The sequence below is a fragment of the Mastomys coucha genome, unplaced genomic scaffold, assembly GCF_008632895.1.
Source record: "Mastomys coucha isolate ucsf_1 unplaced genomic scaffold, UCSF_Mcou_1 pScaffold9, whole genome shotgun sequence".
In the NCBI taxonomy this organism is placed as follows: domain Eukaryota; kingdom Metazoa; phylum Chordata; class Mammalia; order Rodentia; family Muridae; genus Mastomys; species Mastomys coucha.
In genome coordinates this window covers 98928191-98944246 of record NW_022196915.1, presented here as the reverse complement: position 1 = coordinate 98944246, position 16056 = coordinate 98928191, and positions in this window count along the sequence as shown.

Below are 16056 nucleotides of genomic sequence, written 5' to 3'. Positions count from 1 at the left end.
TAAATGTTGTAAAAAAATCATTGTTTTCTTCTTAATATCTTTCTACATAGCTCGATGTGATTGGGAAAGTCCAAATAACAGAACTGAAAGTGTTAAAATAAAAATATCACCAAACCCAACATTTCGGATTCTTTACACTCACTAAGACCTTCAATTTTACAGTCTCAGAAGGGGGAAGAATTTGAGTCATTCTCTGAGGACCCATGAAGTTCATTGTGGAAGAGGGGGCATAAACTCCACATACTGTAAATTCCTGTGTTCTGCCCTACATTAAAATCCTTTGCCTCTTATTAACAGTCATCTGACTATATTTTGGAATTCTTAACAATAGAAATAGTTTTTTTCTAGCATATTTCATTGTTCTTTTATAATCAATGGACAAAGATAATATGTGAATTCCTCACAATGTAATGTAAAGAATCATGTTTTTCAATAAATGCCTCACTGTGAATGCTAAAATACTGTCTTCCTAAAATGTTGTCACATTGGGTTAAATGCCTTCTTCAGTAACTTGATTGTTTGAAGCACCTTTCTCACTGTGAAAGTTGAGACAGAGAACAAGTTTGAACTGCAGATACCTCTGCCACCAGAGCAGGCTGGGGATCAGCTAACTCCACCTCATGATGTTGATTTTCTAGAACTGTGGAAACTGTAATGTTCAAGGTTACAGTCGATTAGTGTAAAAATATATAGCTTAAAAAAATCACTCATGAGTAGAGATATATAACATAAAAATCTATGAGAATTCCACTGTGCAGCATTAAGATTTTCTGTTCTCTATAGCTTGACAAACACCCAGCATTGATTGTCCTCTGCTCCTCTCACCAAGAAAATGCAGCACCATACTCACAATGCTTTGTACAGAGGAGGGAATCTTGGATTTCATTTTTCTGAGTCCCTGTCTCTCTCAATTAGGGATGTTGAATTCTCTAACAAACCTTAGTTCCCAGTCTCTGCAAAACTATTGCCTTGGCACTGATTCACTCTCAACCTCTCTCAATAAAATATAATATTGTATTATATGATGTTTCTCAAGGAATAAAAACTCATTGGACAGCCAAGGCATACTGAAAATATAGAGACTACTATACAGGAGACAAAGGCACAGGCTTGACTTTTCTTTAGAAGCAACAAACTAGTTTGTCATATATTGAAAATAGTATTATTTTTCACATTTTCTCTTACATGAAAAAAAACACTTAGATTTTTTTAATTTGTAGAAAATATAATCCAGAAAATATAGAATAAATATATTTTAATGATAAACATATAGGCCACCTAAAAGAATTTTGTAACTAAACTAACTAATCAGACACAAATTTTTCTGTTCCCATATTCATGTGTAACAGAAAATCAAGCATTCATAACTAAAGACAGAATTTATTAATACCAAATACAGACAAAAAATCGGCAACATTTTAAAAGACCTCCCACATGCTTCTATCAGTCAATCTGTGAAGGCTGTTAGTAACTAGGCAGTCCTGCAGTCTGTCTTCAGCTGTTCTGCCCCAAAGGCTATGACCTTACCTGCTTCAGACAGCTCTCTCTCTCTCTCTCTCTCTCTCTCTCTCTCTCTCTCTCTCTCTCTCTCTCTCTGTCCTCTTGTTCTGTCTCCCTCTCTCATATCCCTGTGATGAGAGGACACTTAGCTCTCCCCCCACCATTGAGTAAATCTCCTGTATGAAATCTGTTTCCTAGTTGGATCTCTTCCACATGCCTTGGCCTTTACCCACCAAGGAACTCTGCCATAAAACCTTAACAGAGGCAACTTGTAAAGAACACATTATTAGTACTAATATTGGAATTGAAATGAAGTAATCCGTCCTACCAAATCAAGTATTAAATGTTCTAAAATGTTTTAAGTGTGTGATAACTGAACTATATATGTATAAAAATTTGACTGATTACTCATAGGAGCTTCTCCTTGATTTATTTCACTCTCACTGTTATGTGCAAATTTGGGAGACTCTTCTCAGTCCTACCTACACAATGTATTATACAGCTAAAGGGTTTTTTAAGTCAAGAATAAAATATTTTCACAAAATCTTTCTCAATCCTCAAAATTTTCAGAATGTTAATGATTCAAATACAGTCCTTCAGGCATACGTACAAAGTGAAAAAGTGCTACACTAAGCCAACTTCCCAGCTACAGAATCAGTATTTATTAATGTTAATATTTAATGGGAGAATAAACAGATATTATGCATTGTAAATAGTGATAATGATGAATTAATAAGACTCCAGATGGCAAATTCCTACTTATTTAGAAAAACTTTTAGTCTACCATCAAAAGAACAGTTTTGAGATATTTCTAGATGAATAGTCATATAAGAAAAAAAGTATAACAGAATTGTTTACAGGCTTGTCAATTGCCTTCTATAATGCTGTGATGGCATTCAAATGGTTTGTTTGGGAAGTGTAAGTACCAATGTCACAAGAATAAATCACCTTACTAAGATCAATTTTGTTTCCTCTTAGCAGGGACTCAGACTTCTCCATTAACTTTCTGTTGACAGAGCTGAATTTTGAACACCATATTAGGGTTTGCAATTAAGGAAGGGATCAGAGAAAGAGGGTATGTATCTAGCAGGGGGAAATGCAGCTTGCTTCTTCCTGTCTGCCTAGTGGATGAGTCACCTTTGCTTTGACTTCTGTAACAATCCCTGCTGGGCAGCCTGTTCTAACATGCAACAGGTTTTCCTCTTGTTGTGGCAGCATTTCAAGTGTGCCAGCTTTTCCAAGATGTACTCTGTTAGGTTTGTCAGGAAATGGCTGTGACGTCCCTCCTCAGGGGTCTTATTGTGACTTTGAAGAATCTAAGAAGGTTCCTACCATCCTCGGATTGGACAAATCCATCAACTTCCAATTGTCTTCAGTTACGGGGATGATAGTTTCCCTACTCCTCTTTCGTTGTTCTGTTAGTCTCTTTTTTCTCTAGTAATATACGTAATACTCTAGGTGATGCCTCTCTAGCCTTTTTTCTTTCTTCACAAATACTGTTCGGTTTTAATTACACAACTGGACCCTAACAAATACATAGAGAAATGTGTATAAAAGAAATAATGAGAATTCAATAGAATTTCATGGAAATGTTTGAGCAATGAAAAAGAAACAGATGTAGCTAAAAGGAATTGACATAAGATATAACAACAATCTGAGGATACTTTAGGACAAAAAAATAAATGATCATGGAATGTAAATCTTGAAGCCTGGTGAATAAAGTACAATAAGATAATCAGTTATTCTAGTACTTGATGATGTGATAAGTTTGAAAGTAACTATTACACTGTAACAGTGGAATCTTATTAAAAGCATGAAAAGAAGAGAACAACCATAAGACAGTTTAGTAACATAAGAATATTTCCCCCCAAAAAACTAGAAAATAGGCATAAAAGTAAAATAATAAGAAATTAATATCCACTGCAGAAAGTTTAAATGTCTGCCAAGATGAAGACAAAGCATTTTAAGAATATTAAATTATCTATTGATGGCTTTTGATCCATTTCATCAGTAGAAAATATTATAGTTTTGTTTTAATTCCATTAGCCGGGATACTTTTGGCTTCAAGTAACAGAGGTCCAACTTGATGATCGGGCATGAGAAAAATGGATTCAATTTATATGTACAACAGATATGTTATTAAATACTTACAAAGATAGCTTCTAATATTAAAATCGAGAATGAAGAGCTCATGAGAAATTATCATCCATGGATAGTCATTGGCCACTGATGAGTACAGCACTAATTTAGAGTCTAGTATTCTTCATAAATGGTGTGATTGTTTATTTATAAGTTTCTCACCTATTGGCTCAATTCATTGTTTTCGTGTGACATTTTGGTTCGTCCAGTAGAAAACATGGTTACAAGAAACTTCAAGGTTATGTGGCACTTTTCCAGACAAAAGAGACATCTGTTTCCATGCAATTAATCTAACTAATCTAAGAAAAGCATTGCCAGGCAGATTGGTTGAACCGTTGACCTTCAGTCGTCACTACAATATGGTTAGGACTCTTTGGTGGTCAATGTGAGACAATGGCATTCAAGTGTATGTTTAGGAAATAGGTTATTCCAGTAAAGGCATGCATGAATTTAATATTCGCTTATAATTGCTGTATAACAACAAAGTACACACAAATTGGCTGTTATGACACAATCTTTGCTAGAAATTCTGACACACCATTGCTTGCCCTTATTGAGTATCATAATCCATAAATTCCTAGATTCATTTCCTCTCTCTTTCTCAATGTTCCAGAGTTCCATATTATTATTTTAGTAGTTTAAAGCCTAGATCTTCTTAATCTACGTAAATGTGTGTTGATGAGGCATGCACATCTAATTCAATAATTACAAGAACTAAATACAGAAATCTATTATTTCTTGTGCTATCAAAATATGATAAAGAAATATACACATATATGTTTGTGTATGTATACATATATATGTATACATACATATATATATCATACACATCACTGATTCAGGATAAGAAATCTAAGAGTGCTGCCTTTTTTTCCACTGGATGGTTTTAGAGCACGTAGGAAAAGGGGAAAATTTCCTGAACAGAACACCAATAGCTTATGCTCTAAGATCAAGAATTGACAAATGGGACCTCATAAAATTGCAAAGCTTCTGTAAGGCAAAAGACACTGTCAATAGGACAAAATGGCAACCAACAAATTGGGAAAAGATCTTTACCAACCCTATATCTGATAGAGGGCTAATATCCAATATATACAAAAAACTCAAGAAGTTAGACAACAGAGAACCAAATAACCCTATTAAAAGAATGAGGTACAGAGCTAAACAAAGAATTTTCAACTGAGGAATACCAAATGGTTGAGAAGCACCTAAAGAAATGTTCAGCATACTTAGTCATAAGGGAAATGCAAATCAAAACAACCTTGAGATTCCACCTCACACCAGTCAGAATGGCTAGGATAAAAAGCTCAGGTGAGAGCAGATGCTGGCATGGTTGTGGAGAAAGAGAAACACTCCTTCATTGCTGGTGGAATTGCAAACTGGTACAACCACTCTGGAAATCAGTTTGGTGGTTTCTCAGGAAATTGGATATAGTACTATCAGAGGACCCAGCTATACCACTCCTGGACATATACCTAGAAGATGCTCCAAGATGTAATAAGGACACATGTTCCAATATGTTCATAGCAGCCTTATTTATAATAGCCAGAACCTGGAAACAACCCAAATGTCCCTCAACAGAGGAATGGATACAGAAAATGTGGTACATCTACACAATGGAGTACTACTCAGCTATTAAAAACAATGAATTTATGAAATTCTTAGGGAAATAGATGGATCTGGAGAATATCATCCTGAGTGAGGTAAACCAATCACAAAAGAACACACATGGTATGCATTCTCTGATAAATGGATATTAGCCTAGAAGACGGGAATACACAAAGTACAATCCACAAACCACAAAAAACTCAAGAAGAAGGAAGACCAAAGTGTGGATACTTCGTGCCCTCTTAAAAGAGGGAACAAATTACCCATGGAAGGAGTTGTAGAGACTAACTATGGAGCAGAGACTAAAGGAAGGACAATTCAGAGACTGCTCCACCTGGGAACCCTTCCCATATTCAATCATCATATCTAGACACTATTGTGGATGCCAGCAAGTGCTGGATGACAGGACCTGATATAGCTGTCTCTTGAGATGCTCTGACAGTACCTGACTAATACAGATGTAGAGGCTCACAGCCTTCAGTTGGACTGATCACAGGGTCCCCAATGAAGGAGCTGGAGAAAGGACCCAAGGAGCTGAATGAAGGGTTTGCAGACCCTTAGGATGAACAAAAATATGAACTAACTAGTATCCTCAGAGCTCCCAGGGACTAAAACACCAACCAAGAGTACTCAAGGTGGGACTAATGGATCCAGCAACACATGTATAGCAGAGGATGGCCAAGTTGGTCAGCAATGGGAGGAGAGGCCCTTGGTCCTGGGGGGTTCTATGCCCCTGTGTAGGGGAATGCCAGGGCCAGTAAACAGGAGGGGGTGGGGTGGTGATCAGGGGGAGGAGGGAGGGAACATGGGTTTGTTTTAGTTTTATTTTTTTTTATTTTATTTTTATTTTTATTTTTATTTTTTGGGGGAATCTAGGAAAGAAGATAATGTAAATAAAGAAAACATCTAGTAAAAAGAAAAGAAAAGAAGCCGGGTGGTGGTGGCGCACTCTTTTTATCCCAGCACTTAGGAGGCAGAGGCAGGTGGGTTTCTGAGTTTGAGGCCAGCCTGGACTACAGAGTGAATTCCAGGACAACCAGAGCTATACAGAGAAACCCTGTCTCAAAAACAAACAAACAAAAAAAATTAAAGAAATCTAAAAGTGAAAGTATATTAGTCAGGTAATTGTTTTGGAAGGAAATATGGCAGCATGTAGGCAGACATGGTGCAAGAAGAGCTGAGAGTTCTACATCTTGATCCACAGGTAGCAGAGGGTGACTATGAGCTACACTGGGTATAACTTGAGCATATAAGACCTCAAAACCTCCCTCCATAGTGACATACTTCCTCCAACAAGGACACATGTACTCCAGTAAGACCACAGCTCCTAATATTGCTATTTCCTATGACCAAGCACATGAGTCTATGGTGGGAGGCATTCCTATTCAAACCAGCACAGGTATTTTCTAATAGAGTTTCATGACTATACTTCAAGGCCTGACCGTCATTACCCACCCCTTCAGAGGTAATACCCTAGGCTCTTGGCATTGTGGTTACCTCTTTCCTTCAGACAAACAGCAATTATCTATTGTATAGTTATTGGTTTTCTTGTCATTAGTATTTGGGGGTCTAAGATATTTGAGTTCATCTTCCCTTAGAATCTTCAATCTAAGTTGTAATAATTGATATGAAACAATGTTCTTAAAAATGTTGTGGGTTGTGTAGGTTCCATAGTTCCACATTATTTATTAGTCAAATGGAAATACATGAGGAGATTTCTTCTCTCTGTTCACCTCTTCTATTGAGATGGCCAAGGGACAGTTAATATACCTATACTTTTTAAATAGAGTCAATGGGTAGGATTTGACAGGTCCACAAATGTTGAACAGCCTCTTTCAGTTATCAGATCCCTTTGCTCTGGTTCTGTCTGATATTCCAACCAAGGTTATATAACAAACCCTCAGCTTTTCTTATCTGCCAAGATTTCTGCTGTAATATTTTAAATTTAGAATCTTTTGCCATCTAGAGATGTCAAAAAATTTTAAAGCCATTTATTGCTAGTTTCTATGTACTGCAGTTCTTTCTTCAATCGTCTTTTTTATGATATATCAAAAAGTAGTCTTAAAAATTCTTTAGAAATCTACCTGGCACGTTTTGTCTTTTAAAAGGTTTTTCTTCAGTGTGAATATTGTGGTCTCCAGGGAAATGACCCTGATAGTCTCATATATTTACATGTTAAGGCTGAAGTTGATGAGCTGGTTAGGAAGGGTTAAGACAGTAGTTCTCTGCTGTTCTAGTGCTGTGAACCTTTAATGTAGTTTCTGATGTTGTAGTGACACCCAAACATGAAATTATCTTTGTCACTACTTAATGACTAATTTTGCTACTGTTATGAATCATAACCTAAATATCTGTGTTTTCCAATTTGTCTTAAGCAGCTCCCTTTTTAAGGGCCATTTGATCCTCAGGTTGAAGACTGCAGAGTTAGGCCCTGTTGGAATAATGGTAGCTTTGATGGAGGAGGTCTTTCATTGAAAGAAGACTGAGGTTTTAAAAGCCTCAGGCAGACCCATTCATTCTACACTCCATTCTTAAATATATGTCAGATTTTTGCCAGCATGTCAACATGGGCCACATAAGTGCCGGCTGCCTTCAGAGGCACAACATTTTCAAATTATATTCTGCTTCTAGCTCAAGGTGAAGCTTTGATCACTTGGACCACACGTGTAACATGTTTTATGTGTTGAGCCTGAAGGAACTCTTTCCGTGTAGGGCACATTGCCCTTTCATGAAGAAGGGAATCCTTTCCTCTTAGACTACACCTAGATGATTCAGATTCTGGAGAGTTAGAACTTCTCATGGGTGGGGTGTTCCCGTAGGACATTTCAGCATCCCCCTTATGCAGTATAGGGGGCTTCACTACAGGGGAACTGGTCTCTTTATTATTTATATCTTCTTCTATAGCACAAGACACTATACTTTCCTGCCTACATTTTTTTTCGTTAGGACACAGATGTAATATATCCAGATTCTTGGCCAGAACATCATGTGAATAGCTCATATTCAAATCCCTAATATTTTTTATTCATTTAAAACCTCAAAGGCTGGTCCTCCATTGTCTGCATTTCTCTAAGCATTACTGTCTCCCAAATTCACATTAGTATGGGCTATTTAACTCTTGTTACCAGCCTTCAATATCTTTTGTAGTCCAACATATCAAATACTTCCACATTCATAGAATCAATTTGTTCCAGTTTCTCAAAAGCCATATGTTAACATTTATCATAGGAATAACCCTACTATTACTACTTATGATTTCTGTCTTAACTCTGTTTTTTGTTGCTTTGATAAAGTGTCTCAAGGAAAATATCTTTAAGAGAGAAAGGATTATTTGGTTTACAACTCCAGGTTGCAGTACATCACTGAAAGAAAGTCAAGGCAGGTAAATAAAGCAGCAAGTTAGACCCACGGCCAAGGACAGAGTAAGAATGGATGCATGCCTGATTTTCACTAGGTACAGTCCTAGCCCCACCCAGGGAATGGGGTCATTTGGCTTTAGGCTTGAACTTCCAATATGAATTCATGTAATGAAGACAATCCCCACAGGCACACTCGCAGTCTACCCCTCATGGAAAATATTCCTTGTTAATATACTTTTCCTTAAAGATTCTATGCTAATTTCAGAGCTGACAATTAAAACTTACCATTACATACCCCAGAAAATATCAACTTTCTGACAACTAAAACAGAGAAGATTTTGTTTATTTGTTTGTTTGCTTGTTGAGTTTGTGGTTCCTTTCCTGGAACTATTATATGTCACTGCACATACTCCACTAGAATTAACATATACTAAAATTAAGTGTATTTTAAAATAGGAACATTTGATATTTGTAAAGTAAATGATTTCTGAAAAGGGTTTCATGAGGTTTTTATAAAGGGTTGGTTACATTCCTGTAACACAATATTTGGAGGGCAGAATCTGGAACATCATGGATTGAAGACCAGCCTGGAGTACATGATAGAGTTTCATATGAACATGGGCAACAGGAAAACTCCTGCTCTCTCACCTCACTTCAGGAAAAGAGGGATGTCTCCACATATAAACTGCTCTGCTAGATTAGTTGTTCTAAACAAAAGGGTATAAAAAAATTAATGGCTGAAATATTGCACATAGCCCCAGGACAAATTAGATAATGGAAACGTGGATGACACCTTTTTAAATGTATACATGAAGCAGACCAGGGAGTAATGTTTAAACACTGTTTGTCACGTGAGCATGAGGACTTAAGTCTGATATTGAGCACCAGTGTACAAAATGCCAGGCATGGTGGCAAGCTTTAAGGATTCCCAATGTTAGGGATGTTGGGGAAGAAAATCCTCAGGGTTGATTGGCCAGCCAGCCTAGGTGATTGTCGTGCCAACAATAGACCTGTTTCAAAATCAGAGTGGACATGTCTTGACAGTATTGATAAGCCAGGTCACACTCAAGATTCTGTGTGCATGCATGCATACAAACTTACATGCAAAAGTACACATAAAATTACACTTTCCCTTAAATACATCCTTGTGAAAACTGTTAACATTTCTGGGTATTCCTTTGAAAGTATTTACCCAGAAATAGTTTTATTTATGCTTATTACTGGTTGTTAAACTTAATAATTTGGAGTGAGGGTCTTATTTCAGATATAATTAAAAGACCATATTTTATTTACATTGCTAAAATTGATTTGATTTTAATCTAAGTCTTAAAATATATCTAATGAATATTTAATCATAAACCTTGTAAATACATTCACTAATTAATTGAGGCAAATGTATTTAAAGACACTAGAGGTGGTAATCTATATTGTTTGCATGTTTATTAACATTTTTTATTCAAGTGACAATAAAATACTTGATTCATGTTCCATATATCATTGCATCATTGATTAAAAGCATTTTGGTGACACAGAATGTATAAGCAGGCATTACCAGGAATATATGTATACAGACGTAAATACAACCTTTAGAGATCTAAAACCAAGTCTGTTATGTTTTAACTACTAGTTGCAAAGCTGTTTCCTTTGAAAAGCTACTTTATTCCTAGATTTTACAACCTCATCTGAAAAATGGGAATGATAACAATTGACATATGTACCGTCGTGAAAATAGAACTTCTTACCCTTGGTGACATTGCTCACAAAATAAGTTTGTAATATGCACTCACATAATTATGACAGATTAACGATTTGGAAACCATGACTTCCATTTCCACCATAGCATACGATTGTAAATTTTACACTTCAAACTAACACATTTACTGTTTTATATAGTTATGCATTTCAGAAACCCAACCCTGGTTTTATCAGCCTGTCAAGACAGTTTCTTTCTGGTTCCCAAGAAGAATGTCTATTTCTAAAATTGTATAAGTTGTTAGCCTTATGCAGATCCTGCCACTGGAGGCCTAAAGTCTCTGTATCCTTGTAGGACGGCAACCCACTCTGAATTTCAGTTCCAAAAGCTGCCCACACTGCTTGGATCATGGCCCTCTCCTCCATCTTCAAAGACAGCCACATCAGTTGGAGTGTCTTTCACATTTTTGAGTCCTTCCTGCCTGTTTTTATTCTACAGTGTTGCACTCTCTCCTCTTTCATCGTTTTCCCTCAGAAGGGACATCCACATCATGCTTAATATTTCCTTCATGTTGGGGTCTGATTCTTTCATGTTAGCTATGCTCTTTATGCATCATTGAAGGCCACATGGTCTCTGGGTCCCAGATGTCGGCTACATCTTTTTTTTGGAGGCATCACTCTGCTTTTCACAGTCTTCGAGGAGCCTGTTCTGCTTAAGAATTTGATTTGAATTTCAATTTTAAATATTGTCCAATTTTTTCTCCCTGCAAACAAGTTTCACCAGCATTTAACCCAATGTTATAGATTCAAATGTGGGAACCATTATAGTAAGATGGCTCATAAGACAGTATACAATATAAAAGGTAATTTACTGCCACAATTCACAACCATACACAGGTACAACACTAAATTCACACCCCTGCATATATACATCCACTCTTGTCCATCCATCCATCCTGACATTTATATTCAGGTCTCATTTGAGTTGCCTCACACATTGGTTTTGGTATCTCTATAGGGAGATTCTCTTGGAATCTTGGAGACGTGATTTAGGTAAATTTCACAGCTTTTTTTCCACTCATGTTTACTTTCCTCTTTTTTCTCCCATTTTAGATTTTAAGACTTTTGTTTTCAGTCACAAATAAAAGTATTTTTCAGAAGTATAATTTTGCTTGCTAATTTTTAATGCAATTTTCCTAATTTATCTTCAGTTAAGCATACCTTGATTTTTGTGTATGGGTTTGTAGTTATCTCAATTTATCTATCCATGGTTTCTTATGAATTGTTCTCTTTTATCTGTTCTAAGAACTCATCCCATCTGTAAAGTTAATGGAAAATATGTCTCTTACACACTTGTGACAAAACTGCGCCTGTCACAGCTGTCTCCAACCACAGGGGAACAATTTCTTTTTAGATTTCCCACAGCAGAGGAGGGAACTAGAAGATTGCCTGTGTTCTGTCGGAAACAAAACAAAACAAATCCCAAGCTGAGTCATACTGAAGAAATGTTCCCAAGTTACAGGAAGTATTTATGCCATATCTGTGTTCCCACAGGCCAGCTGTAGCTACCTGGGTACAGATGTATAATAACCCTTGCATTCTTCTCTAAACTTTTGTTCATCATTTCTGTAGCTTATAAGTATCATCCTAGCACAGTGTTATGTATACCATTATATGGTAGTTTCCAGAAGTTAATGATTGAGTGGATACATACATAAAGAGAGGATATTTTACAGGATTTTAACACACCCCCCTCACACAGACAGGTAGATAGATAGATAGATAGATAGATAGATAGATAGATAGATAGATAGACACATATATGTCATACACTAAATTTGTTTAACTTCCAAAGATGCCAGCATAACTCATCTATATTACAAGGTCAAGCTAATTAAAAATTTAATTTGCTATTTTTTTATTTTAATTTTCATGAGTATGTGATGAAGTCAGTGTTTGTTTATTGTTCTCTTTCTTCTTTGACACTTAAAGTTTTTGTGTTATATTTTAAACAACCTTATGTATCGCTTTTTTGTAAATGATACCTTCTTAAACAGAAAGACTTCAAAGATTACAAGCTACTATTAGAAGCAACATACATATCTAATAGATGCAGGACACTGAATCATCACACACACACACACACACACACACACACACACACACATACACACACACACACACAAATAGGAGCATTAGTGTATAACCCACTACCAAATTATCAGAAATAACAATGAAGCTATGAATTTGTTTACAAAAATTATGAAAATTTAACATAGTTATTTTAAAACATTTGCAAAATCCTAGGAAAAAGGTTAATTAGCCAACAGTTCTATACAATGAAAATTATAAAAGCTGATTCAGAAATTCAGAAAGAAACAATATCCTGGTTTAGAAAGTGTAGACATTACAGTGATGACTTCTTATAGCATATTGTCCTAGTTAGGTGTTTACTACTGTGAACAGACACCATGACCAAGGCAATTCTTATAACAACACCACTTAATTGGGGCTGCCTTACAGTATCGGAGGTTCAGTCCACTGTCATCAAAGTGGGAGCATGGCAGCATCCAGCAGGCATGGTGCAAGAGGAACTGAGAGTTCTACATCTTCATCTGAAGGCTGTTAGCAGAATACTGGCTTCAAGGAAGCTAGGAAGAGGTTCTTAAAACCCACTCCCACAGTGAAACACCTACTCCAATAAGGCTATAAGTACTCCAATAGGGCCACACCTTCTAAGTAGTGTCACTCCCTGGGCCAACCATATGCAAACCATCACATTCATCATAAGCCACCAAAGAAGGCAAATCAAAATTACTTTGAGATTTCATCTTAGAATGGCTACAATAAAACCAGTGAAATCTCATGCTGGTGAAGATCTAGAGTAAGGGTAACACTTGTCGAGTTCTGGTGGGAGTGCAAACTTCTAGAGCCATCATGGAAATCAGTGTGGTGGTTCTTCAAGAATATGGGAATTGACCTACCCCATGATCCAACTGTGCCACTTCTCTTAGTTAAGCTTGCACTGCTTTCTTCTTGAGTTCTTGACTGTATCTTGTGAACTCTGGACATTTTTTGTCTAATAACCACTTATTAGTGAGTATATACTATGCATATCCTTTTGGGTCTGCGTTACCTCACTCAGCATGAAATTTTCTAGTTCCATCCATTTGCCTGCAAAACTCAGAATGTCCTCCTTTTTAATAGCTGAGTAGTATTCCATTGTGTAAATGAACCACATTTTTCTGTATCCATTTTTCTGTCGTGGGACATCTAGGTTGTTTTCCAGCTTTTGGCTATCACAAATAAGGCTGCTATGAACATAGTGGAACATGTGCCCCTGTGGCAAGGTGAGGCATCTTTTGGGTATATTCCCAAGAGTGGTATAGTTCAGGTAGATCTATTTCCAATTTTCTGAGGAACCTCCAGATTGGTTTCCAGAGTGGTTGTACCAGTTTGCAATCTCACCAGCAATGGAGGTTTGAAGTTTCTTCACATCCTTTCCAACATGGATTGTCACTTGAATTTTTGATCTTAGCCACTCTGATTAGTGTAAGATAGAATTTCAGGGTCATTTTGATTTGCATTTCTCTGATCACTAAGGCCTTTGAACATTTCTTTAGGTTCTTCTCAGCCATTCGAGACTCCTTAGTTGTGAATTCTCAGTTTAATTCTATACCCCAGTTTATGACTGGGTTGTTTGGTTTATTTTTGGTGATTAACTTCTTGAGTTCTTTATATATTTTGGATATTGGCCCTCTATTGATGTGGGGGTAGTAAAAATTTTCCCAATCTGTTGGTTGCCAAATTATCTTATTGACTATGTCCTTTGCCTTACAGAAGCTCTCCAGTTTCATGATGTCACAAGTGTGGAGGGAGGGACCTAGTAGAGAAAGCAGACAAGGGGTTGCAGAGTAGTGGGGGGAGAGGGGAACCTGATCTGGTATTTGGTGAAGGAAAAGAACTGATGCCCTGAGGGTCAGCAGAAAGAATGGAAGCTGGCAACTTTGGGAAATAGGAGGTTGAGAGGACCTTCCAGAATGTATCAGAGACTTGGGAGGAGAGAGAGAGTCTCAGAACTCAAAGGGAGGGATCTTAAATGAAATGCCCAACAATAGGGAGAGGGAACTTATAGAGCCCACCTCCAGCAGGAAGACAGGACATCAAATGAGCGATGGGGTTGCCATCCCACAGTCACAACTCTGATCCATAATTGTTCATGTCTGAAAGAATTACAGGGATGGAAATGGAGAGGAGCCTGAGGAAAAGAAGGCCAGCAACAAGCCCAAAGTGGGATCCTACTTGACACTATTACTGAGCCTATGTAGTACTCACAAAATGGGACCTATCATGACTGCCCTCTGAAAGACCCAACAAGCAGCTGAGTCAGATGCAGATATTTGCACCCAACCAATGGACAGAAGGAGCTGACTCCTGTTGTTGAATTAGGAAAGGCTGATAGAAGCTGAGGAGAAGGGCAATCCTGTAGGAAGACCAGCAGTCTTAATTATTCTGGATATCCAAGATCTCTCAAACACTGGATCACCAAACAAATAACATACACCAGCTGATATGAGTCCCCCAACACACATGGAGTAGAGGACTTCTGGGTCTGTGTTCATTCAGAGATTATGCCCCTAACCCTCAAAAGACTGGAGCCCCCAGGGAGTTTAGAGGTCAGGTGGGATGGTGGGTGGGGGCATCCATATGGAGACAGGGGTGGGGAGGAGGTATGGAATATAGAAAACATAGATGGGGGGGTAATAAAATATGGAGTGTAAAAAATAAATTAATTTAAAAAAGGTTACATTACTACATTAAAACACCATGAACAAAGAAACTTGGGGAGGAAAAGGTTTAATTGATTTTTACTAGAATCACACTGTTCATCATTGAAGGAATTCAGAGCAAAGGCAGGAACTCAAACAGAGCAGGAACCTGGAAACAGGAGCTGGTGTAGAAGCCATGGAAGGGTGTGCCTTATTGGCTTGCTATTTATCCCTTAGTCAGCTTGCATTCTTATAGAACCAGCTCAGGATTAATACCACCTACCATGGACTGAGCCATCCTGTATCAATCACTAAAGTGAGAACATACTCAACAGCTGTTGGGGAAGATGTTTTCTCAGCTGAGGTTCATTCATTTCAGATAACTATAGTTGTACCAAAGGTACAGTTTGATATAAAACTGGGCAGGACACCACAGCACTCTATGACATGTATCCAAAAGATGCTTCATATTACCACAGGAGCACGGTACCACCCTACCACAGCTCACCATGCTCATTGATGCTTTTAAAAAAAATAGTAGTCAGAAATATCAAATAACTTGCATGTACCTCAATAGAAAAAAATGGATAAAGAAAATGCAGTGTAAAAAAATGAAATTATTAAATTCATGGAGAAACAGATAGAACTAGAAAAAACAAAACAACAAAAACATAAAATAACAGTCTGATGTGAGTGATTACAGAGAAAAAGAATTATGTTATGCATAATCTTATATGTGAATATTTACTGCCGGTGACAATCAAGAATTCATCCACAGAACCTCAGAGGATTGGTATAGAGTAAGAGACTTGGCGTACATTAAGAAAATAAAATAAAAGTAGTTATGGATGGATAGGGTAGTGTAACAGCTCAATCAAGTTGTACTGAAAAGAAGGGAATGAAGGAATGCATATGGGAAGACATGATGAAATGAAGGGGCAGTTGAGGGGTAGCATGAACACCTAATCAAGTAGAAGCTCCCTAAAATA